Source organism: Anser anser, assembly GCF_964211835.1.
Source record: "Anser anser genome assembly, chromosome: 2".
Classification (NCBI taxonomy): domain Eukaryota; kingdom Metazoa; phylum Chordata; class Aves; order Anseriformes; family Anatidae; genus Anser; species Anser anser.
The window spans coordinates 110645323-110671205 of NC_139721.1; the positions used below are offsets into that span (position 1 = coordinate 110645323).

Here is a 25883-nt window from a genome sequence, read left to right on the forward strand (position 1 = left end):
TTAAATCTTGCAGTGATCATTTTTTAATTTCCTCTCCTGTGACAGCATAAAGTGGGGAAAATTATGTCTGCTCTCCAGCAATGGTACTTCAATCTCTACAGCAAAAATCTGTGTTTTCTAGCCTCAGCCACACTTACATTCTTCCTGTTGCGGTTGAGGTCCTGAATGGATCAGCAGCATTCAACCAACGGCAGCCATCTCCAGTGTTGAACAATGAGCTACATCTTCAAAGAAGTTTAGGCATCTCTTGATTTCAATTACTTGCAAAGAGCAAAGTCGGTAGCATAATTCTGGTACATACAAGCATGCAAACATCTAATGGAAATACACCTTTAGCAGCTCGTGTCTTTATGATTTAGGAAGTTACAGATCTCAGCTGTTTGTTTTCTTTCCGACTACTCTGGCTGTGTTGAAATCACCACTGTGACAGCCAAGATGAAATAGCTGACTGTGTGAGCATTCCTCGTCCTTTCCAATCCACAACAAAACTACTTAGCTTAAATCACTGCTGATGGGAACTAACTTCTTAAACAGGTTTGAACTTGATCCTTGTTGAGCGCATCTGACTATGCCCCAGATTGCCTAGTTCAGCTCAAAGCCAGCACATGTACCCTATTATCAGTAGCAGCAGCTCTACATCAGTCAGCAGCTGGCAGACGGGCCCCTGGGGACTTTTCTAGTCAAGGCTAGTGCAGCCCTATGGTTGCTTCAATATATTCTCCGTGCGCAAAACAGGACGTATCTCTGTGCAAATGTTGTTATTGCACAATGGGTGTCATTGATAGCAGGAAAGAGACAATGCTTGGGAGCTGGACATGCTGTTCAAACATCATTCCAGACTTTTTATATACTCTGATTAAGGCCCTTTACTTAGGACTGCCATCATGCTGTTGCTGGCTACTTTAAGTGCATGGAGAATATCTGAAATCCCTTTTTACCCTTCTTTAAAGGATGAATTGAACTGTATTTCAGTGCTTGAATTTCTAGAGTTTGTGACATTCTCTTAATTTAGATTCTGGCTTATCTGTATCCAAATATATACAGACCTACCTACACAAAAAGGTACATTCACAGTACCCGTCTTTTCAAGGACTACATACATTTTCCCTATTAGACCATTCAGTTTCTCCACTGCATTTCCAGATCATAACACCACTGTTGTCAACAATCCTTAGCCTTTGATACCCTAGCAGTATTTCTCTAGCAGCGGCAAACAGGTCTGTTAGGCAACCAGAAAATCTGAAACAAAGGAAAACTGTTACAAGGAGAATGTGGGACAGACAGATGACCGAGGGGAACTAATAGACTAAAGGCCCAAGGAAAGAAATCAAGAGAGGCTGAGAATAAGGACAGCAACATTTGGGAAGATTTGCTCCCAGTGCAGGAAGCAGCAGCAGGTGATATCGTTGGGGCCAGTACTCAAATCAAGAAGGATTTCACCTGTTGCAGAAGTACAGCACCAGCATGGGGCTGCAGCTTGTAGCATATACACTACTAAGCACAAAGGCAGAACATATGAAGGGATTATTTTCCTAAACCTGAATGTCTCTTTTAGATGCTCTAGGTCTCTCCCACGGGACCTGTGCTGCATTTACCAGCCCTATACCAATGTCTCGGGTACCTCAGATCTCTACATTTTGGCTATAACTTCTAACCATCATGCCATGTTTTAGGCCTTGGGCCCCCGCCTTATCCCTGGGGACAATGAATGGTCTCCATCCAGAGGACAACTCTAACCAGGTTGAAGTTGAACAACTCTGTGAAGACCCAGGTTGTACCTGCATCCTGATGATGGATCTGACTCAGGATAGTGGGTAACTCATTTCCCTGCCTGGCTCAACCACATTTCCCTGCCTGGCTCAACCACATGGCCAACTCTTGCAGCTTACAGAAACCCCCGCTCCCCGTCACATGTGTTGAATACAAGCTGTGCGCAGCTGAGCACTGTCATTTCCCACAGTCACAGCTGTACAACTCAGAAGAAACAGCATAATCAAGCACCAGGCATTCCCCATTACCACAACCACGCAATCAAAGCTTTGCCTCAACACAGCCCTTTTTCCCTATACATCCTGTCTGCCTTTGCCCGGTTTCTTTCAGTTGGTGCTGTTCCTCACTGAGGCTCTCAAGTGGCCATTACAGGAATGTCTGAGGAGATATGATAGGAGCACCTACAGCAAATAAATAAACCAATAAAGCAATAAAAAGACAAAGTGCGAGAACAAGGGGGACATGAGCTGCTTGGAGGCTTGAAGGCCAGCCCATAGAGTCACTCAGTCTAGACTCCAGATGTGAAAGCAGAGCCTCAGTGAGTGCAATACGGGACTGCGTAAATATCTCAGCCAGATGTCTCAGAGTCCAAGCTACAAATCCTCACAAATGGTGACAGAGTTGGCTGTTGCTGTTAGCAGAGCTCTGCTTCCAAGAGAATCAGTGGTCATTCAGTCAGCAGCAGTTCATTTTTGCTGCCAGATGGGAGGGAAAACCAGGCTCAGAGTTACAGTTAGTCTCATAGCAAACTCAGCAGTCAGTGGATGGGTCACGGAGCCCTCTGTGGGTACTGAGGTTAGCTCAAAATAGCAATGTGGGGAAAGAATTGAAAATATTATAGTAAACATAAAAGCACATGATACCCAACTCATAAATAGCCTAAAGTAATGGGCTGCCATGTTAGGCACCTGAACTCAAATTTGGATCTCCAAGACACCTCCCATTTGATCAACTAAATTTACAGATGCTTAATGTTACGTAACAAAAGTACCTTACATTTCAGCTGCTGGAGGGAATCGTTACACCATCTGTAAGGAGCTTGATGCTTGCTTGTATCTGTACTTTCACAAATTTAACATTCCTCTGCTTGGCTTTCAGGTTCTCACAACATGCCTCCCAGGTGGATGCCTCACAAAAAGCACCTGGAGGGAATATGACCACCTTCCCATCTATTGCCAGCCAGATCTGTCCCTTTTGAGGCTGGAACTGGCCTCAGCTTCCTCTTTTGCCTGATTTAGACCACAGAACAGAGCCTGAATCTCCCGGGAAATGCTTCTAACCACTAGGCTATAGTGTATTTTAAATCAAAGCTTCCCCAGTCTCTTGGATTTATCCCATGCTCCATAAAATACTTAATTATTTATTGCAGGAGAGGCTAGGACCTGGGGCTCTGCAGTGAAAGTCCTTATGTAATCCATTCTGTCACTGGCCCAATTTAGGATATGTCAATTTATGACCTAGATTCTGTTCAGCAAGTCACCTAAAAATTGGAACTGGCTGAATAATTTATGAGATGATTTGTAAGCAAAAGCCCTGAGTTGGGTTACTCTGATTCACAGGGATAACATTATTTATGATTTTTTTTTTTGTTGTTCAGACATAAAGGCACGTACATGTTTTAGGATGGCCAACAATTGTCCCAAGATTTGCAGTAGGATTGCTTCATTCGCCTGTTTTAGACTGCCAATAGAAAAGTGACTCACACAGTATGAAAGACAAGGTTTTGAACCAAAGAGCCAAGAAAAATTTGACAAAGAGACATGTGCTACCATATCAATCTCCTATTCTCATAGATGCAGTTATAACCTGGGCCCGGGCCCTCTGAAAAAGTATCCAAAAAAGTCATCGTTTCTCTTTCTTCTTTAGACCTAGGCTCACAGGGATAACCTGGAGTGAAAAAAAGATGAGAATAAATTGCATTACATCATATTTACGAAAGGGTAAGAGCTCACATATATGAGCAGTAGCTGATGCAGGGGGACCAGTTAAGCTGCCATGGGAAACCACTTGGGACTCTGAGAGCCAACTCACTGCCACTTTCCTCTCATTCTTAAGGTCCTAAGGGAGGTCAGATATCTGTCAAAAGACATTCTGAACACCCTGCCCCTACTGTGGTGTATTTCCAGCAAAGGTTGCAGGGCTTACTCTGATTTATACCTGTACCACACCTGACCCTCAAACCTTTGCTAGGATCCACATAGTTCTAAATAAAATGTTTCCCAAGCTGACACATTCAACCCGGGGTCTAAGTCTGATTTATTTGAACTAACAGGTGTACTGTTTTAAGGTTTCATTCATTTTCCACCCTATCTTGAACTACACAATTCCCCAAAACAAAGTACAGAAAGGGATGTGCTGAACACATACATTGTTTTCCTTATTCTTCTTAACTTTCTCAAGAGAAAAGACATCAAAAATAATGGTCAAAATAAGAGTTAATTCCAACATCTAAACAAGTATATTAAACAATGTAGTCAGAGCACATCATGGTGTTCTTCCACTTCTTTGGTAATGAATGCACATCTTCACCATGGCTGAAAGTTAAAGGGGATATTTCTTCTGGCAGTGCCCTCCAGGTCCCTTAGGCTGGCTTATCCAGCAATTGTGTTGGCAGTTTGGAGTTTTTCCCAGGGTGTTCTATGGCCAGGGATGCTACAGGCCAGTTTATTAAATGTCAGTGCCCACTGCTGATTAATTTTTGAAAAAAAAAAATCAACATTAGAATATTTTTTTCCTTCTGCACCACATGAAAAGCGCATCTATTTAAAGGTCTTTTCAGAGGGGATCCTTTCTTTAGTAGTGAAATAGCTTGAAAGGGTTGTACTTGTAACCCTACTGTGCACCACTGACTTTCCCATACCAGGAGACAGCAAATTTTCCATGTCTTGCCTTCAAATACGCAGCACTGTTGCAAACCCTCTTCCATCACAAGCTTAGAAATGTCTGCTTCAGTGCATAAATAGTTAAATATCAAGTAGGCAGAAATGTAAGATAAGTGAAACTTTTCCTCTTGCTATACAGGTCTCAGAGAGGTGGAGCTTGTGTAATTCATTAAAAATTAGAAGCTGAGATACAAGTTTGGATGAGGGCACACAAAATTCAAAATCCTTATCTCCATCCCTGAAAAAAACAGGGTCCCTCCAAACCACAGACAACAGCAAGCTTCTCTGTGGAAGATCAGATTTAATCTGCTATTCATACAAATACAGTAGCCACCTAACAGCCTCAATGCTGCATTCCTCTATGCCTGTGGCCATATCAAATTTTTGGGAAGACGTGAAGAACCGTTTTCAGGAAAATGGTGCTTCACTTACTCTTCAACTCTCAAAGAATGTTTTGTCTTCCTCTCTGTTTTGTGAAGCGCTGTCAACACTTACAGTGCAGTTTATTGTAAATACACAATAATAACAACTGTGCACATTCATCTCTGATTCAATTCCTATGTAAATTTATGTTAATATGCAAGCAGATTAAGTCTGCCCCCCTTGGTCCTGGAAAGTTGTCAGAATGACACATGGGTTTTGAAAAGGTTGTGTACTACTGATTTGCAGTATTCAATAACTGGCAAACCAGCAACATGGGGACTGTGGATATTTCCCTTCTCTTTTGCTGGATAAATCAGTGGAGTCTTCTAGACAAAGCTAAAAAGTACCAGTCTCTAAAACCATCACCTGCCCATATTTATTTCTATTTCACAACAGAAGAAATATTAAAAGGTGGGTTCTTTGGGGGAATGGGATGGTAGAAGGGTGTCTTGCTAGTGAGCCGTCAAGAACTGATATGCCATCTTCTAGATAGAAAAACATTTTTTCTCTCTCTAATATTTAGTAACCATTACAGTAATGCCTAGAGATAATGGATGTTTCTTATTTTTTCTTATCTAAATTGTTGCCGTTTTTACGAGAGCTCAGAAAGGCCACATATTTTTATTCTCTTCTTCTCAACCTCCCTTTTCTCTGTTTTAACACAGAAATACATTGACCTTCTACCTGTGTGTGCAGCCAGAGCCACTATGAGCACTCGAGTCACAGCAGTGGCAAGGGTGCTGGAGTGCTCTTCTCTGCCTTTCTGCCAGGGATGTTTGGCTACCATGCTTTCTGGTACTTCGCAGTAAATAGAAACTAATCTTTAGTTTATCCCAGGGCTCAGTTCCTACAAGGCTCCCAGACACTTCTTAAATAATCACAACGGGACACAAATTGGGACTTCAAGAGATACAAGTGCTCTTTGCACAGGGATGAATTTCCAGTAATCCAAAAGAGGATGGGGAAATTGCCATCAGAAACAGCAGGCGCCACAATTGTTGACTCAAGATACACCAGACAACGAAAGTTTGATTGCCAGAAAGTATTTATAATCCTGCCGTTCACAGCTAAGGACTTGATCCTGACCTTTGATACACAAAACAGATTTGCTCTGCAACTGAAACTCAGTTGTAGCATTTGTACTTTGAAGGTAAGATTGTGTCCAGAGCTGATAAAGGTGGGAGCTGTGTCATCAGTTCTGCAGTAAGGTAACAGTCAGACCAAAAAACCAGACCAAAATCAGATGCCGCTCCACTTCTGCTCTAGTAAAACGTATTGGACTTTGAAGGCTAGTGGCGTTTCAGAAAAATGTGTAAGAGCAGAACTGTACCCCAAACAGCAACAATAAACTTCAGTCATCCATTTTGTTTGGGCCTTTCTGCTGGTTTAAAGACTGACACTAGGACAAACCCTTTCTTCTCCAAGCTCTTCTCATTTGACTCTGTTTTAGAGCGTTATTTCACTCTACTTTTTTAATCTCATTTTATTGAAAGCAATCTTAGCCCCAAGAGCAAAACAAGTAAAATAAAAGCAATTAAAGCCTGGATGGAAACTGTATTTTTTCTTTGAAATAGAGCCCATGTCAGACAGCTTTCCACGTACCTTGTTCAGTGTAGGTTCCATTATGGCATCCCGTCAGGCCCATTCAAACCAGGTTGCAGAAGTATTGTGGCTGGGATCCAAAACTGCCTTCCTGCCTGCAATAGTTGTTGGTGGTGATTTCATCTCAATCATTTTCTCTCTTTCCACCTCTCATGCAGCTGCCTGCCTGTCTTGATAGGACCAAAGCGTAGCTCATGGAATCTATATGATAATCACAAAAATAGTTATTTCTGCTGAAAAATGGATTTAATTCCCCCTCTAAACCTTTGTGGATTGCCAACTGGGGGTGTGAAACCAGCTGGCAAAAGATGCATTCATTTCAATTTCATGACTTTCATATACTGCAGCTTCCTGACTTTAAATGGTTCCCTCCCTCTCTAATGAGAGCACCAAGGCCTTGATTAACAGCCCTCACTTTAAACAAGGTTTCAAAGAAGCTTCTTTCCATGGTAACTTCTCTGGGGAAGTCTGACAGCCTGCTCAATCCAGGGCAGCTGAATGTCTCTTCTTTCACAGCATGAGCATTTGTCAGAGAAACTAAGAGTCAGGCTTGGTAGAGATTTGTATCCCTGAGTATTCTACAAGTAACTCGCACAGCAGCGTGGGAAGGAAGCTTGAAAGTAGTGGTGGTAAAACAGTGAAAAACTAATTTCATCAATGTTTTCAAAATGTAAAGGCTTGAAATGGACTCTTTTATTTTTTTTAACTCTTTCAAGACTTTTCTTATAAAATACAGTTTTATTTACTAACAAACCTTGTCTTCAGTAGTTTGTTTGTTTGTTTGTTGTTGTTGTTTGTTTTTTTTTAAAGTCCAAATATGATTTTGGAGAGATGACTAAGCAAGAAAAACATGGGTGTAAAGCCTAATATGTTTTTTGACAGCTAATCACAGAATAGAAAAAGGTTATCTCACAGGAAAGAGTCCTTCAAACCAGGCAGAGCCACCTGGGTCAGAGCCTGCAAGTGTTACATTGAATAATGATTTAGGATATGTATATTGAAATCAAAGGTATCATCCATAGAAAAGTACTATTTGCTTGAAGACTCTTGCCCTTCAGAATCTTCCATCTGCCCACTTGGTTAATGGAAATCATTACAGACAGTAGATGGGGGCCTTGAACATAACTGAGTCCTTGAACCTGGATTTATAGAGATTTTAAATGGTCTCTACAAGGAAGCTTGCTTGAACAGGACTGCAGTATAAGTCCTTCCTGGTCACAGCCCAAGATGCTTCCATTTTGTGACCTCACCTCCTTTTCATTAATCTTCCCTGGGAGATGGAAGAAGAGCAAGGCCCTTTCAGTACAAGACTGCTGACATGAAGTGTATATTTGAATTGCAGTCACATGGTGGCTGCTAGGTAGTGCAGGCTACTGCATACCCCTGGCTAGACTTAAAAACTCTCTGGGAACTGACAGTCATCGTGTCAGCACAGACTTCAGTAAACCTACATGAAAAGGAAGGGTTAACTAGTTTGTGCTGAGTACCATGTTGCCATAACTTGACTGCTACCAGCATTTCAAGTAAACCTTTCTGGATGTTTTTGTACCAGACTGCTGTCACTGTGGTAGCCACTTGTGGGAATATGGTAGCACGCTGCCACTTATTTAACAACCCCAGAGAGCCTGACTGAGTTAGGGTAGAATTGTTTTTGTTTAACATTTAAATTAAGTGTTGTTGTGCTTCTGTTTACTTATAGGTTTGCTCCTGGCTGTCAGAGTATTTGTTTACATTCAGTGAAAACCTGGAAAGAAATACTGAGGTTTGGGTAGGGAGATGAAGGTAAAATACAGAGAAAGAAAAAAAAAATCAACCCTAAACAAAAGCTCTCCTGAAGTTGATAGCATCACCAGGCCTGCTAAACAAGTGAAAAAGAGTCAAAGATTCCAGGCACAGCTCTCTTCTAGGGAAGGAATACACTGCATCTCATTTCTGCTGTGCCTACTGATACAATCTACAGAAAATCCATCAGCAGTTGAAAGAAGATTGAATTCATTGTCAATGCATTCCACCACTTTGGTGTCCCACCTTTCACGGGCTTATTATATGCACAGTCATGGAATTTCCTATGAAATAGAAAGACAATACAAACTCCTTTACTGGTATCTTATAGAACCATTAGGAACTCTGTTCCTTTATATATTAATTTCCCTCTTTTTGTTGCTTCAGCTATGAATAATTGCTATAAATTCACCTTGAAGCAAACTGTGGCATACATCTCTATATATACATCTACACTCTCACTTGCATATACACACACACACACGTGCATATATACACACACCCCAACAGTGAACAGCAGAATTTACTAAAAAGCAAGGAAAAACTATCATAATTCATAAAGAGGAGAGAACTAACACTTGGTTATGAAGTACTACATCTTAGATATCTAATATCTTTCACATTTTCTTCTTCCTCCATAATTCTGTTTCTAGGATTGTGATGTTTTCTCCTTGCACACCTGTGCCTCGACAAGATAGGCTTTTGAAAAATCTCATTGAATTGGAATACTCACAGAAAATGATCTTACTAGTTTTTATAGAGGGAAAGAGTAACTTTGGAATTAAGTGATTGAAAAGAGCCAGGCTAAAGAAAAGGTTAGATTATAGCACAGTCAGTGAGGAGTGGTAGTAGCTACGGAGCCTTTGTCTTAGAACAGGAGCTGAAAAGGACAAATAGGTTCAAGCTAACAGTGCTTAAACACTGGCAACTCACTGAAGTCATTGTACACATCCCCACCAAATCCAAGGAGCCTTGTTGGTTCAAGATCAGAACTTTCTGCTGAGCTGTAGTATTGTGAAATACCTCTCTCCATATACACTTGCTTCTAATACCAATGTGGATACAAATTTCACTCAAGTGAGATGTAGGACTGGCAGAGGAGAGCATGCATGAAAATGGATTTGAAAGGCCTCCAGCAGATTGTGGGTTGGTGCCAACCCTCCCACCCCTGAAACTTAATGGTCGGGCTCAGGTCATCTTCAAAGATTCTTCTCTCTAGATTTAAATTCAGGAATCTCTACAACAATAATAACAACACATTTTCTATTTCACCTATTCAGTGCTAAACACAATGAATATAAAATAAAGAAAGTCACCTGAAAGTAAATGTTGTACCTCGTAAACAGAGCACAGTATTGTCAGTCACATTCAAGATGAAAAGAAGAAGACTCTTCATCTGGAGAACCTGTGAAGTTCCTACTTGTAAAGCATCATTTGAGCTTTTATCCTCAACAGCCAAAAATTATGTGAAGTGAATCTAATCTGTCTCTTCACTGAATTAAGAGCTTTCAGTCATTAATACAACATACAACCAAAGGCAAGGCTCCACTAATGGACTTTGTTACTACCTGCATGGATGGTGTGAAGTCCATTTCAGGATTAATGCTAGAGGTTTTGTGTTGTAGTATGCCCTTGGTGCACTGTTAGTGACAGTATTATAATCTCAAGCTCCAAACCCAAGGCTGTATACACTGTTTCTTTCAGCACTTCATTACAAACAAGAGACAACTACTATATAAACCAATAAAGATATACATATACCATCCCAGAAGACAAGAAAGATGTACAAGTCCCAGATGTAATTCAGACTGAAACATTAGCCAATGTGGCAGGCATCCCAGGATCCTAATTTATAAAAAAAAAAAAGCCTTTCAGAGCTTTCACAAATACATAAATAAATACTACTCCAACAACTCGAAAGGAGGAAGTCACCTCTCCAGGACTACTTCTTGAATTCAGCAGGGCTCCTTGCCTTGCTTAGATAGAAAATGCAGCTTCGTAAGTCCATGTGTACTCAGACATCTGTAACACACAACACAGCTTAATCCATAGCCCAAACACATTTCTATTTACCTGACCAGTGAGGAGACAGCTCGAGCTGATGTCCCTCACTCTTCTATCTCATAAGACAGTTCTAATATTGCATTGCAGGGAAAGTACAACTGATGGGAGGGGAAGAACAATGGGTAAGGAGAGGAATAACTTATGTCTTTTCTATAGCCTTTTGGAAGATCTCACTGAATGACATTTTCTTCATCTGTTGGTGAAACTAGACCCAAAGTCTGCTCTGTCTCCCCAGTTAAAATTAGAAGCTTTTGTTATTGAGCGTGGTCTTGTTTTGGTTGCCTGGTCCTGAGCAGAACACCATAAAAACACACAACAGGGGATTCTCCTCAGAAACATAATTTTGTGCCAGAGTATCTCAGAGTCTAAACATTTCCTATCAGAACCTTTATTCTTAGTGGAGCCTGGCTTTCTGCAAGACACCTTTGTAGTCCAGCTGGATGTCATTACATAATTAAGCATATGAGCCAGGAGGTAGTCTCGAGCATGGCAATTTTACCATGTAAGATCAAAATGTTATTCTTCCTTTCAAAACCCATAGTGCCATTTGTTGTAATACCTTCATGCAAGGGATCAAATATAGTATTGATTATTCATTACCACCTTTAAAGAGGTCAGTTAGCTTCTGGAATTTAGGCGGCTTCTGGGGATCTGAAGTAATATAGGGCCTCAGGGCTTGATGATTCATCTTGACCTGAAGCTTTGAAATATCACCTGCTGTCTGGATTGTTCCTGCTTGCTGCCTGGCATTTCAAAGTCTCTCTCTCTCCTTTTTTTCCCCCCAAGGCATCAGTCTTACAGACATTGCTAGATCAAGAGAAGCAAAGAATGCAAAAGAAAGTGAAAGTGAGAAGACCAGGAGTTGGGAGCCCAGCTGGTATACATCTGCTTTGCTAAGGTTGAATTGAAAATGAGTATCATTATTCTTGTTCTGCATGCATCCTACTGTGTTCAGTTATTGCATCACATAGAAGAGGCATGGGCATATCCTGTGGCTAGCTCCGTTGTGTCCAACATGGGTTAACTAACTGTTCAATATTTTAACACAGGGAGTTCTTCAACCTTTCTGTAACAGTTTGATCCTCCAACATGTTGGAACAGAGGAGTGTTTAGAGGAGACTGGGGGTGTCATTATGTGAAGACCCTGACAACGTTTAACACAGTACATTCTATCTTTATTGACTTGAGGAAAAAAAATCAATGTTATATTCATCTAGAGACTATATTAAAAGTTTCCATTGTCTACAATATTGTCTGTATATTGTAGAATAAACCTCCAAGTGTGTTTTTTTTTTGGCAGATGGTTAAATATTTAAGTAGTTGCCCACATATTTATAAAAAAAAAAAAAGAAAAAAATAATTAGAAGACTTGAAGCAGTTAATATTTATTAGTCATGAAGAGTTTGACAGATTGGATGTCTTCTTACCCACACAATCTCTAGCAGAAAAAATAAACCCCTTATCTTTCATTGTATGTGAAGCAAGGTTTTCTATGAGGCAGTAGTGGAAGGCATAGACTTCCCAGATTTCTTAATATGAAACACTGAGATTAGTGGCTACCACTTAACTCAAGAACAGGACAGAAAACATGGAAATGAAAAGGTTCTGCAAACCCCTCCTGTGGAAATGCACAAAATTCACCCCAGAAAATGCCCAGGGCCCAAACCTAATGACTGTGTAGTACTTAAGCTTTCACTGTAATTATGGTGTCTCTAGCAAAGTTGCAGGGCTATTCCTGTGGCTTATCAGACAGCATCATTTTCTTTTAGCTTTGCCTGTTCTGTTGGCCTTACTTGCAGGAGAGGAGGTGCAGAGAGCAAAGATAGAACAGTTTAGTGGCACTCCAGAACTGCATAGGACAAGACTCCCTGAAGAGTTTACTGGAGGCCAAGAACTGACAGATTACTGAAGTCACTCTAGATGTCAGTTTCACCAAACACGTCCTCTTTTATCTGTCCAGAAATCTGACTGAAAAGAAGCATTGGGATGTTTGCCTGGGCTCGCTGGCTGCCCTACAGACAGGTCCAAGCAGGAGCAGTGACATGGTTCTCACTAGGCTGCAGATGTCCAACCGCCCTGAGCAAACCAAGGAGCACAGCTCAGCACTTGTCATGACGAATCTGGCCAACACAGCTGCACTGAGCCAACAGCCAACCCACATAGACAGCAGGTTGGATGAACTCAGGACAGACTTAGGGGCATCTGCATAGCACATACATGGTAGGTCTAATGTGCTCTCCATCTGTCAGACTGTCAGTACGTGCAAATGTTCAACTTTGCTCTGTCCAGGCAAAGTCTGTGCAATAGATGTGCATACTACCTGTGTATAATAAAGCAGCTACTGGAAACTGTTCCTATCTTTTGGAAGATTGATACTGACTCTGTCAGCGATTCACAAAAAACATGAATCAAGTAAGGAAAAAAGTCTTAGCATCATTGTTAAACTATGTATCTGACTGGCTAGCAAGAAATGGTACATCACCCTATCTTACCTCTCTTTTCTTAATAGCTCCACTGAATGGTCAGTATATGCCACAAGATGAAATCCCTGGGGCTCCTTATATTCAAAGGCAAATAGAAAGTAAGATAAACCTGAACAAGGCATCTTAGTAATGAATTTTGCATGTATCCACATGCAGTATTAAAAAGAATGGCTGCACAGGATTAACTGTGGCAGACAAGGGGATGAGTGGAAAGGATTTTCATCAGTGTCTACAGAGTGAGGCCAAGGGCAGACAGCAGTATGTAATGTATCTGCAATAATTCTTACCTGGCACAAACCGGTAGGACAGGACTGGCCACCTGGCAGGCTGAACACAGTCCTAATCTGGAGTCACCCAGCATGGCCCTCAGGAGAACCTGAGAGGAACCGGGAAGCAGCCTTTGATACCAATCTGTGCTGATGCTACATCCTCCCTCTCTGCGGCCAGAAGAGATGAACTGCTGAACTCACCAAGGAGATTTTTCATTATCCTAAAAAAAATCTTTAAGGGCTATCCCAATGGTATACAAATAGATAGGATGTTTTCCAGCTTTATCATTATTGTTGTTGTTGTCATTATTATTATTGATAAAATTTTTAATGGATTTTTTTTTCTCAGTGTCTTTTTCTTTCTGGACAGTAGCAATTCATACTTTCATTATCTCATTGACACAGTGAGACTCTGTGGAAAACCAGTGAAGTCAAGAGATACAATGAAAGCAAAACTTGTTTTAAATGAACAAAGATTCAGAAGTTTCAAGCTTGTTGGAGAAAGTCTGTTGAAGTTTCAGTATCCTTCCTCTTCCAGGACGGATCCACAATCCTCAGCCCTAACAGCCCCAAAAAACACATAGCAAATCAGGAGACAAGACAGGAATAGAACTGAGAAGGAAAAAAGAAGCCACAACCTTTTAAATAACGAATTTCACAGGATTCCTTTATGCACCATAAAGAATCAAGATGGAAATGAACCCATATTGTTTCCTCCTCAAGTACCCAGCAGAAAAATCTGCACCTTAAAAAGGTTTGACCTCAATATAGGCCATAATGTAAAAATGTGAGGATCTTGGAAACTTGTGCTTTTCCTGGACTGAGGCCCAGATTTTGTAATATATCTTGCCTGTTACTATTTTTCTTGCTTATTCCAAAGTAGAAAAGGCTCTTTTGAAGAAATGTGTTTTCTAGACATTTTGATACACCGGAGTTGGGGTCTGTTTAAATACTTCAGGCTTGATATATACACATACAGTTGTAACATATTCTGGATATGAGCCAACATTGCCTGTCTGGATCCAGTTCTTAGTATTGATATGTTGTAAGACAATAGACAGAGTGGTCTCTACCCTAACATGTTGAGTATACACTATGCCAGACAGATAATACATGCACTTGCTGTGTCTTTATATTCTTCAGCAGTTTTAATTAGCTGCACATCAAAGAATTTATGCCCACATTGAAAGCTGCCTAAATGAAAAGGGGGTTACTAGTACACACTGGTAGTGCATCACATCTGCTTAGAAAATGAATTTTTATATATATATATATATATATTTGTTCTTATAATATGCAAGAAAAAATCTGTCAAGAGTTTGATGCAGTAACTGCCTGTCAACAGAATGGAATGAATACTCTTTCAGAGGCCATTTTGTTGGCCTTGACACAATGTGCTTTTGCACACTGACCTGCTCTTCTATTCCTGATGCTCTTCAGGCTGAGCTGAAACTGTGGCTACATACTGTTAAGCCTACCATAAAAAGCACATGGACTGTCAGGTACCTCGTTTTACCTATTCTTTTTGGTATCTAGAGAATACATATGCAAATGTGTCATACTTTCCTGTGTGCCATCTCATACCAGTTCACTGAGGGCATCAGAGTAACAGAGACAGAGGGTCAAATTCATTTTACTACTCCAGATAAATCTTTAAATCTAGCTAGAAGGGGGGCAGCCATACAATAACTAACATTTACTAGCCCCACTAAAATTAATTTCTGCCATATCTTATCAAATAATCTGCCATGAGAGAAAGTTTTCCCTACTGGAACATACATAAGTCACTCTAACTTTTGTGGCTGCAAACTGAAAGCAATTCTTTCTCCACCTTCCTATGTTTGCTCAGGTGCAGTTTGGTTTCCACATGAACTGATTCATGAGAACCTGCCTTAACCAGCAAGCTAACAGGAGTCACCAACCAACTTGCACTGACTTTGCAAACAAAGTCCTCATCCTGAAAGAGTCTGTTACGTAAAAGTACACTCCATAAAACCATCTTTATATTTGTAACTTATTGTAAGCCCTTAGGTGATTTGCCTTTAAGGATGACTACATTTTTAATCAGTCAGCAAGGCATGTAGTATATAAAGTTCATGCTAGCTTGAGTGGCAGTGGACTGTGTTTTTCCCCTGGTGAACAACCCCCTTCATAGCCTGTGAGCTTTAGCTGGTGAGGTTATGCAGCCTGACTATTAGGACTGCTCTCAGTCACATGCCTGACTGCACTCTCAAGTCTCAGGGCCAAGAGTAAACTTTAAAGGAACTCTGCCAATTAAATGTAAGCAGAAAACAAAGACGGCATTTTTAACCAAGGCAAATGCGATCAGAAATGTTCTTGTGATGCTGGTAACGAGCATTATTTTTATTATTTTGCATTCGGTAAGGATGGCTTTTAATTGAATTTGAATATTAAAATCTTCATGAAAATTAAGCTGTCTAAAAGTTAGAGTTGATCAAATTGTCCACTGTGCAATTGAAGTAAAATAAATATATTTTACTAGTGATGAAAAGTAAGCTTAATTCTGAAAGACAGTAAAGATTTTCTGAGCCAAATTTTTACAGTTTTGTTTTGTGGATCTTATGAGGTTAAAAAAAAAAAAAAAGTCTAGATGGCACGCATTATCTACAAGAGGCAAAGACAAAACATTGTGGAAAGGTTATCCCAGATGAATTCCAGTAAACTCTTTGTATCACATCATAGTCTAAATATACTACAGCAGGTTGCAGAAAACATATTTGAGGGATGACATACAGAATTTTATAGAATGTACTTGGATTAGTTCTTGTACTCTCTCAATTTTAAATATAATTGATTCAGTCCCCAGTTCAGAAAATGTAATGTCCCAGTGTTTTAAGTGCTCTGCTAGATTGGGACACTACCTACAAAGAATCCAACTACACAGAAAGACTCCAAATAGATTTTCTGGCCTTTAAAATGTCACTATTTTCAATTCCTTTATCTTGTTTTTCCTTTCAAGATTAAAAACAAGTGGTGAGCATATTACTAGGAAGCTCCTCTTCAGTGGTCAAAGGACCTTGATTCTAATCTTGTCAAACTATGAGGCAGCTGAAGGCTATGAGAGGGAAGATGGTCATTTGTTTGTCATGGCCTGCCCACAGCTTCTAGAGCAGTCTGGTCTGCATAATGCCAGGAGAAGCAAGTAGCATATAAAAAAATTCAGGGTGTCCAAAACAGACACTGGGTTGCTTGTTACATTTGCATCTGGTTTGTATCTACATATATAGATATATATATATTATACATATATATATATATATTTTAAAACAGACCTTTTGGAATGCATTGTATTCATTTCTCCTGATGCTTCTTAACACCCTCCTGAATGTCTCAGGAATGTGCTAAACAAAAGGGAGAATAAAGGAAGCTGCCTTAACAAGCTCTTTGATCAGATGAACTTTTGCCTAAAAAAGAAGTGAGAATGTGACCATTCCAAAGGGACCCCCTGTAATTTCTACCATGATTTCCATAATTCAATACCTTACAATTATGCAGTTCATCACCATCTGAAAGAACCAATAAAGACAGATTGATTACTTTATTTGTATACCTCACTGTGAGACAGTGTCACTCTAAGCTGTCAAAGCTAATTTCATACCAGCACTCAATCTAAAATTAGACTAAGGACAAGGAAGTGTTCTTTCCTCCACAATGATCACCTAAACCTTACTGAGGCAACAGAGGCTGAAAGTCTGCAAAGCAGTGAGTACCAGTGGATGACTATTGATGGAAAGCCCCATGAACTCAAGAACAAGCCGCTCAAGCCCTTCCTGAGAACTTACACAGTTTTCAGTAGGGTGCTAAAAATACCCACTAGGGACAGGTCTTGAAATTCATTCAGAGATGGTAACCAGCCAGGGAAGATGAGTATCTAATGCACTGACTTGAAGTACCGAGAGTGGTTCTTGTTTCCCAGAAATCATAATCAGCCATAACAGAAGCAGAAAATATGGTGCACTAGCATCTTCTTCCCACAGTTGCCTTACTACTGAGAACAAGGATCACAGTCTCAGTCCCTGCACTTCTACCGTGCCTGAACACAGTGTGGAAAATTTCTGCTCTGTGTCTGGGTGGAGGTAGCACCAAGCTTCTCATTTCTCAGAAACTTGCATGCCGTTTCACAGATACTGAGTGGAGGCCAAGGAAATGTCTTTTGGCTCTGCCGTCCACAAACAGTTTTAGCACTTCTTTACACCCATTTGATTGCACTTGGATTTGAGGACTTGCCTCAAGTCAAGAATAGGGTTTGCTGCTCTGTGGAAGACAATGCCTTCCACACAATCATGACCTAACACAAATACAGGTCAGCACTAAACTTCCTCCACTGCCACTCCAGCTGGGGCCACCTGTGAGAGCTTATGCTAAGCAGAGAATTGTCCTCAACTAATTTCACAATCGTTGGCCTGCCATCACCTTGAAACACAGGATGGGTTTATGTGTGTATGTAGGGACATATATCTCGTGTTATTTTGTAGGAACACCTCGTGCACACAGTGCACACAGGCTATGAGTGTGTGTGTGCATGCAGATAGATAAACAGATAATCTGGAATTATTTCAAAGCAATTGAGACATTTTTCTGTCTAGCTGTTTCGCAATGACTTGGCCTTGGGATCTTCCAGGGAGCTCTATGTATGAGTGACATACTTGCCTGTTTTTACAGCTCCTGCCTTATGTCAGTTTAAGCATCTTTCCTACACCTGGAGGAGTTCAACAAACATCAGCTCACAGGTGTCACCCTCCATTGGCTGAAGGCTGGCTCCAGAGAGTCTAGCCAATATCTGCTTTGGCTATTAACAGCCTTGGAGAGGCCAAGCTCAGTGTGTGGGGGGAAGCAGGGGGGAGGAGAAGGTGGAAGGAAAAGGAAGGGGGGTACATATATGTGCGCGTGCATTTGCTGCTGCTTTAACTTTCCATCCATTTAAGAGTTTAAATACTAGTCAAGCACTTAAAATAACATTAGGACACATTCCAGCTTTCTCTGCCAGTCAGAGGGAAAAAATGCTTGAAACCTTGCATCTCAGCACCCCAAGGGCTTTATGATTTGTTAGGTTTAGTAGTTCAGAGGATTAAAAAGTCAGAAATATTCGTAGAAAAAGAAGAGGAAAAAAGTCAATGCATTCACTGAAGCAAATCTAATGGGTTGCTCGGCCAGAGAAGAAAAGGTTCTACTACCTGACTGAATCTTATTTATATTTCTTGCACCACAGTAAAAAATAATTTTGTAGACATTCCCCCGCCCCTTTTTTTTTTTTTTTTGCTATGCTAGTCACATTTCCTAAATCCTTTATCAACGGCTGCTCTGCATATGAATGGGCTGTAATTGAACTGTCACATTCATGAAGGTCAGTAACCTTTCATTAGGAAGAATGTGTCTTTCTTGATAAATTGGAAAGTCCCTGAGGATTTGAAAGCTTTTTTTTTATTATTTCATTCTTTCAAATATACCTCAAAAATCTAACACAGATCTTTCTCTTGCTTTCTCTCACTTTCTTTTCATAGCACTCTGACAAACCCCTTGTCTTTGTCTTTGTCATAGACAGTTCCATGCAAAATATTCAATCACGTGCTTTCGCTTTGACCTTCTTAAAAGCAAAATGGGAAGCATAAGCCCCCCACCCTCAAACCCTTACTTTGAATTGTAGATAGCTGATACTTCTGCTTTAAAAAAAAAAAATCAAAATCAAAACCTTGGGATTACAGTTTTTGCCATGCTCTTGCTTCTTCACAGGGATTTGAGTATCTACTGTAAAGTGACCTAAGTCAAACTGTCTTGGTGACAGTATTTTTGGTGTGTTCATTTATCTCCATAGACAGAAAGCCAAACACCTCAAGTAGTGAAAGGCTGTATGTAAAAAACAAATTCTGGGAGAGAACTGTGCTTAAAGTAAGTAAATAAATAAATAAACAATCCAACCAACCAATCACCACACTTGGTAGTGCAGACAGCTTTCATTCCCTGTCACAGAGTAACTCCATACAACTCGGTCTTCTCTATCTAAGGAAAGCAAGCTCTTCATAGGAAATTTTTTGTTCCTTGGTCTGCACCCTGACACAGCTTAGTCTGTAAGAGAAGCTTTGTGGTTGCCAGCCTCGTAACCACTGCCAGAAGCTCAATTCCTCCTCTAGCTCTAGGTTTCAATCAGAAAACATGCAGGATGCAAGGAAATGTGTTGAGCTTCCCACCCTTACCAGTGCAAGTGTGGTTTCAGATGACTTAAAAATACAACTGAGACTGCTGACTGCAGGGAGAAGCCCTCTATTCCTGTTGCTCCCAAGACTAGGCCATGTTCTAGGTAGCTAAGCCTCAGACTCATCTTTAGTCAGATGGCGAGCTTGATGTCAGGGGTCAGAAAAAAGGCAGCTTGGTGACAAATTTGGTCATTATCAAGATAGAAACACCAGCCTTGAAAAGGAGAGGCTTAGTAAAGGAAAGCAAGCATCTGACCTTTGGTGCTAGCTAGTGAAATACTTCAAGAAGTAACATGAATTACAGGTTCTCCAGAGCTGTCAGAAGACTGTCCTTTTTTTTTTGTCAGCCCCAACGAAATTGTGATGATTGAAGATTCACTGCTCCAAGACGGAATACAGAGGAATAAGGAGGAACAAGGTAAAGCAAAGGCAACAAAGTTCAACAAAGGCAAAGCTGTTGGAGTCCTTTCATGGTGCAGGCCGCACTGGAAGCTTTTCGACTGGAAAGAAAAAAGAAACAAAACATTTATTTTGATTTTTTTTTCAGGAATGGTTGAAGAATGAATACTTTCATTAATTAGGCATAATTTACCTTGCTTAAGCACTCTGTCAGCTAGTGCACTTTTGTTGAGTCTTTATGCTCAGCTTTGAATGGGAATCCTTTACTGCAGGACCACAATTGGATCTTCTTGTACTAGTAAGGGAAGCCATGCACAAAAAGACTTTCCCCCAGCAAAAGAAGAAAGGTTCTACATGTATTAATGTCCTCCTCCAGCAACAGTAGTATGCCTGAATTCACAGAGTATGCCTTTATCTAAAATGTAGGTGTCCTCTTACACTCCAGTTCTGCCACCACTATCCAGACACAGAGTTCATGGTGGAGTCTAGCCAGGCTGTGGCCAGAGGCATAAATTGGCCTAGATCATCACCAGAATTCACTCTGACACTGCTGAAATACAGGTATGTATGATAAAATTGTAAAGAAAGAGGTCAGGCTTATTAGTGGTTAGAGGTACATGGCAACCACTGCCTGTGACTCTAAAACAACAGAAAGGCCTTCAGAGACTGGGAGTTGCAGTGCCATGTTCAGACTGCCCAACATAAGAGCTTAACTTAGAAATCACATCCACAATGGCATCTAAGGTCAAAAAGCAAGGAGTGATTCAGACTCCTACCTTCCTGAGCAGCAGTCATAACACATCAAGTAGGCATGACTGACTTCTCTACTTGCCTGAGTTGGGTACCAAGATGACTTTTTTTCCACTGACTACACAGGAAGCCAAGGTCTAGCAACGTGGCACAACAGGTGGTCAGAATTGCTCATCAGTCTCTTGACCTGATACGTTGTCATTTCTCCCATGCTATATAGCAAGCAACTGGAATACAGTTCACAGTTCCTAGCTCCCAGCCTATTGCTTGCTCTATAGAATAAAAAGATATATTCCTGTGCAATGCTTTTCAACTGTATATCAGGAGATGACTTTGTTGTGAGCACTGTTTTGGAGGCAAGATTCTGACTACTTTAGTAGGAAGACACTAGTAAGCAAGGAAAAGCAACTTAGATTTTAATGCAAAGCACGGTTTATGGACCAGTTTTCCCAAGAGTTAATTTAGAAATCTTTGCTGTTTTAATCTCCTGCAACGTACGTGGGTGTGCCAGTGATCTGGAGAATGGTTTCATGCAAGCTCACAAACATTCAGATACTTTCAGTTGCCAAAAGAACAGAATTAACTGCCAGTCAAATCAACTCAAGTGGAAGACTGCAATCTTGGGAAAGAAATCTTATCAAAATAAATATTTTTAAAGATACTTTCTAGCATGCCTGGCCTTACATACCCTTGGGGAAACACTTCTCATGGCATCTTGTTGTTTCTTTTCTCAGATAAAAGGTAAAAAGTCGATAGCCAAGTGAACGTGAGGTAACAACTTAAAAATCTCTGGAGAGATTCTGGTCTGATTCATGTTCATTTCCTCTGTCCAGGGTATCCAAATTTGTTTTCTCACTTGAACCTGGAGATAGTTTCCTACATCTCAGTATTTGGATTCATATGCAGCTAAACCTTTTTGTATTTCAGACTTCAGTTCAGGATTATCTCAAACGAAGCTCTGACAGCTACATATATACATATATATTTAAAAAAAAAACAAAAAAAACCAAAAAAAAACAGAGTGGGGTATATCACCTCATTGTACATCTCCAGACCAAAACAATGAGGCTTCTCAGGCACTATGCACTGTGTATAAAATAAAAGTGGTTAAAGAATTTGTTTAGAAGTGTGTTAAGCATTTTCCAGGCAGGCAGTGAATAAATCCACTTTACCACTTCATGGCTTTACAAAGAAGCCCATCCATTAACATGGGAACCCTCTTGTTTGCATTTCTTAACAGCTGACATTTGTACCTTTCGAAGGAAAGTGAAGGGCATCTCATTGCCTCATTGTTTAAATCAGTGTGGAAATAATGGGGATGATAGGGAATTGGAGCTAATTTCCTTTGTCTCCTATTCAGCAGATAATGGTGGTATGTGCGGGATGCTAAAGGCCAGGCAGAGGAGGTGACCTGAAGATGACTTCATTCTTATGAGGTTTATCAAAGGCTCCTGTCAGTCAAATGCATGCTGAGAGATTGGGGACTGGCCATCTGGTCCAAAGTTAATCAAAGAGGAAAAAGGAAAGTAAGGAGGTGAAAAATCCCCCTGTCAGCTTTGTGCTAGGTGGAGAGAGACACAGGCAGAGGAGGGAACTCCTGTGCTCCAGCAGCCCAGCACCCAGGCTGGATAGCAAGGCTGCATGCAGAGGAATAAATGCCGTGCAGTGGGGCGGAGGAGTGTGGGGGTAAGGGAAAGATAGCGTTGTTTTGATTTTTCACTGGGCTGATCCCATGGCAGTTTAAAGTGGCGAGCCTGAAGGTCACTGCTGCTGTTAGCCATGCAGAGCAGAGGCAGAATTGTTTCACTTGTCCTTAGAAAAAAAAGGGAGGGAGTGACCAACTCACAGTAGGGAACTGGTGTGATATAAAACACAGGGCTTTCTGTCAGGGAGCCAGACCTTTCCTCAGAGTTCTGTTACTTGCAAGCAGGAACAAGAGGTGTAGCCATGCCACCTCCATGTCCTGCAGACACAAACTTACACAGCTCCTCACCTTCTATCCTCTCCACCCACTGGGCTCAAAAACAAGTGTCTTGCAAATACTAGCTGCTTCTGACATGTTTGTGTAAGTGGCCCATAGCACCTTTCTTGTCAAAACTGGCCCATATACATTTTAATACTGTGTGTAAGCTAAGTGGGAGTTTAGAGGGGGGGGTTAAGAAAATAGAGTTTGGTTTGGTTTATGCTGAAAAGGTCTCATGTAATGCTTGTATGTAAGGAGAAAGACACCAATCAGACACCTGATGTACTGTTTAAATGAGTGTGTTAAGTAAAAATACATTATTTCGCCATAGATACATTCTGAAGTATGACAGAGCATGACAGCCTGTTAGTCTGATTTCCATAACCAGCCCCGTTCTGCCCAAATCAGCTAAATAGAGACATATTTTTAAAACTACAAATGTCCAGATTGTGAATCCCTCCCTCACGCTGGCAAGTAGTCATGCTAACGAGTAGTCTCCTTGACTCCAGGGGAAAAATTCTTGCCAGCAAAGGTTTCACAATCTCAGCCCTAAACATTTATAAAACGATTAATCAATGTGAACTGACTTAAAAAAAAAAAAAGTAACAAAAAAGAGGAAATAGGAGAAGGCTCTTTTGAATGCTGCAAATTCAGGTTGAGCACTGGGAGATATTGTTGTGGGCTTAGGCAGAGCAAGGGAAGAACATGCCCCTTTAGTATCTCCCCACAGACAGAAATGTGATAAAAGAGCTTGGCAGATTCATGTACCTGGGGGTGGGACTCGCTTCTCCAATAAGTTTCCATTCTGCTTCCTCCTCAGGTCGAGGCCCAGTCAGGCCTCCACAGGGAGGAACATACGGAAAACAGCGGCAGTGAGTTCTGCCCCCCCCCAATGCCCAGTTTCGGCATGCCACTTTGCGTGGCCAAGTGCTGTAAAAGAGAGCCAAGAACAGCAAGAATGGAAGCAAGCAGGGCTTTAAAACCCAAACCAAACCTTTACAAAGCACCTAACCCCAAAAGAGCTCCGCTGAACGGAGAATTTCAGCTGGAAACATACAGCTCTGTCCGAGGTATTCGATAACACCATATACACAGCTGCACCCTGCTTGCTGCCCTCAGATTTTTAGCAAGTTTTTAAAGCAGAAAACAACTCACTGCATGCTAGGCAGCTCAAAACAGGTGCAGCCAAAAGTGAACAAGGGTGGGGATTGGGAGGCTTTGGATTTTCTTGCTGATAATGGCTGACATAATGGCTTAATGCATGGGAACGAAAAGTCAGTGAAGGATCTGATGGGCACCAAACATGCACTATAATTTTACTTCCCCTGACTTGTACTTTTTTTTACTGATCTTCCTAGCCTGAGCTGTGATGACTTCAGAGGGAAGGGAGTTGGTAGCAGTAGGTTTTTGTTGTTGTTTTTGTTTTTTGCTTTTATCTGCACAGCTCTAGATCTGAGAAAAAGATGGATAAGAAAAGGATTTTTCCCAATCTATAGAAATAAAATGCAGCCGTGTGGATCCCAACGTACAAACAAGTGTCAGCATGTCTGAAACACTGTACCTGTTGTAATTAAAACTCACAAGCAACTACAAAATAACTTTGTTTCTGTCTTCATGGCACAAAGCTTGCAGACATTCCTAAATGGGCTGACAGAAAAGTCAGCAAGGACAGAAACCTGTTATCGCCTGAATGAATTAGGGTTATTTGTTATTGTTGTTTCTATCAAGCAAAAAACAAAACAAAACAAAAAAACACCGCAAGATATTGATGATTCCCCTTTTCTAGTTCCTGCTGGATGTCAGAAGGAAAAAGCTTTAGACTTACATGTTGATTACACAGGTATAAATATCCTGTCTTTAGCTCTTCCTTCTCACAGGCTTGAAATTATTTCACATGTCAATTTAAACAATTATTTAAATCAAACAATAGCTCAATTTTTATTTTTATTTTTTTTTCAGTGGCTGAGACTATTTCCAAAAGCAGGTAGGGGATTTAGCTACATAACCCTAAGCTGAAAAAAGATAAGTGACTATATTGCCTTGAAGACATTGAGAACATCCATTTGTAGTCTTTTCCCTACGCCCTCCACAATTTCCTTATTTCTAGTTCAAAATTATGTTACTGCATATATCACAAAATTAAGTCCTTCCTGAAGAAGCTTTTTCAACTTTCTTCTCTGTTATACTGCATGGTCAACACCAAGCATGCAGAACATACGTTTTAGTGATTGCCACAGCAATAATTCAGAGAACCAGTTTCCTTTCAAAACACTTCAGAATAACAAGGAGTTGGGGGAGGGAAGTTATCAGGATGCTGGAAAGCACTAATACAATTTATTAGACAAACCCTGTGCGGATGCAATGGCAGGTCTGCTATCAAAGGCAAAAACCTTCAGGCATTTTACATCCCATAATCCCAATGAAAGCCTGTTTTTGCAGATACCCTGCAGTTCATGAATCACTGGCTGTAGCATACAAAATCCCTTATTTAAGTAATTACAGTACAATACACAAATCTGCACAGTGGCTGATGTTATATAAAATATTCCAAGTAACTACAACACTAAAAAAAAAAAAATCACCACCCACAACAACAAAAAAGGAAACAACTGCCTTGCTGTAAGCACATTTTGTGAACTGGGAGATGCTCTGATCTAATCATACCAGGTCTGTCCTGGGGAATGGAAGATGTCTGGCAATACAAGAACCCAAGTGAAACATGGACAGAGAATGGCTCCTCTCTCCAGATGTGATTTTCCATTTGTTTTCACTTGGGCTTCATGGTTTTATTATTGCCACCTTAGCTTTCAAATATCAAAGAACACAGAAAGATCTCAAATCTCAACCCTTAGCCATGCATTGCCCCAGTAATGGGACTGGCTTCTACTTCTTCAGCAGAATGAACCAAAAGCCTGGTATTTGGGGAAGATACCTAAATTCGACTAGATTTTGTGCAGGCCTATCTCTGTACTCTGTCCTGATTTATCTCCTCACCTGGGCAGCTTAGCTTTAAATTCAGCAATGGAGAAAATAGGTTTCCTTCATGAAGAGCCCTAATTTGACCAGTGTTGGCTTCATCTACCAAATGCATATTTCACCAGAGCTTGTACCCTTCCGTTTTTCTGCAAATCAGACTTGAAGTGACAGGCAGGTGGCATTTTGCCAAGTCACTTCCAGATCAGACCAACTTTCAGTCATACCCACATAACCAGAGCACCACCACCAGCACCAAAAGATAAAGAAAGGCAGAATTGCATTATAATTTACAGAGCATGATGAATGCG

The 25883-nt window shown here is 40.7% G+C and overlaps 1 long non-coding RNA gene across 1 annotated transcript in view; it reads right to left on the minus strand.

The window, feature by feature from the left end:
- LOC310894208 overlaps positions 1-25883 on the minus strand; it is a 105515-nt gene that overhangs the window by 19231 nt on the left and 60401 nt on the right. Inside the window, exons 6-7 of the long non-coding RNA XR_014579674.1 lie at positions 6678-19987; positions 138-3657 (exon numbers count right to left, since the gene is read on the minus strand). This is a non-coding gene — a long non-coding RNA (uncharacterized lncRNA). The remainder of the gene's footprint in view (positions 1-137; positions 3658-6677; positions 19988-25883) is intronic.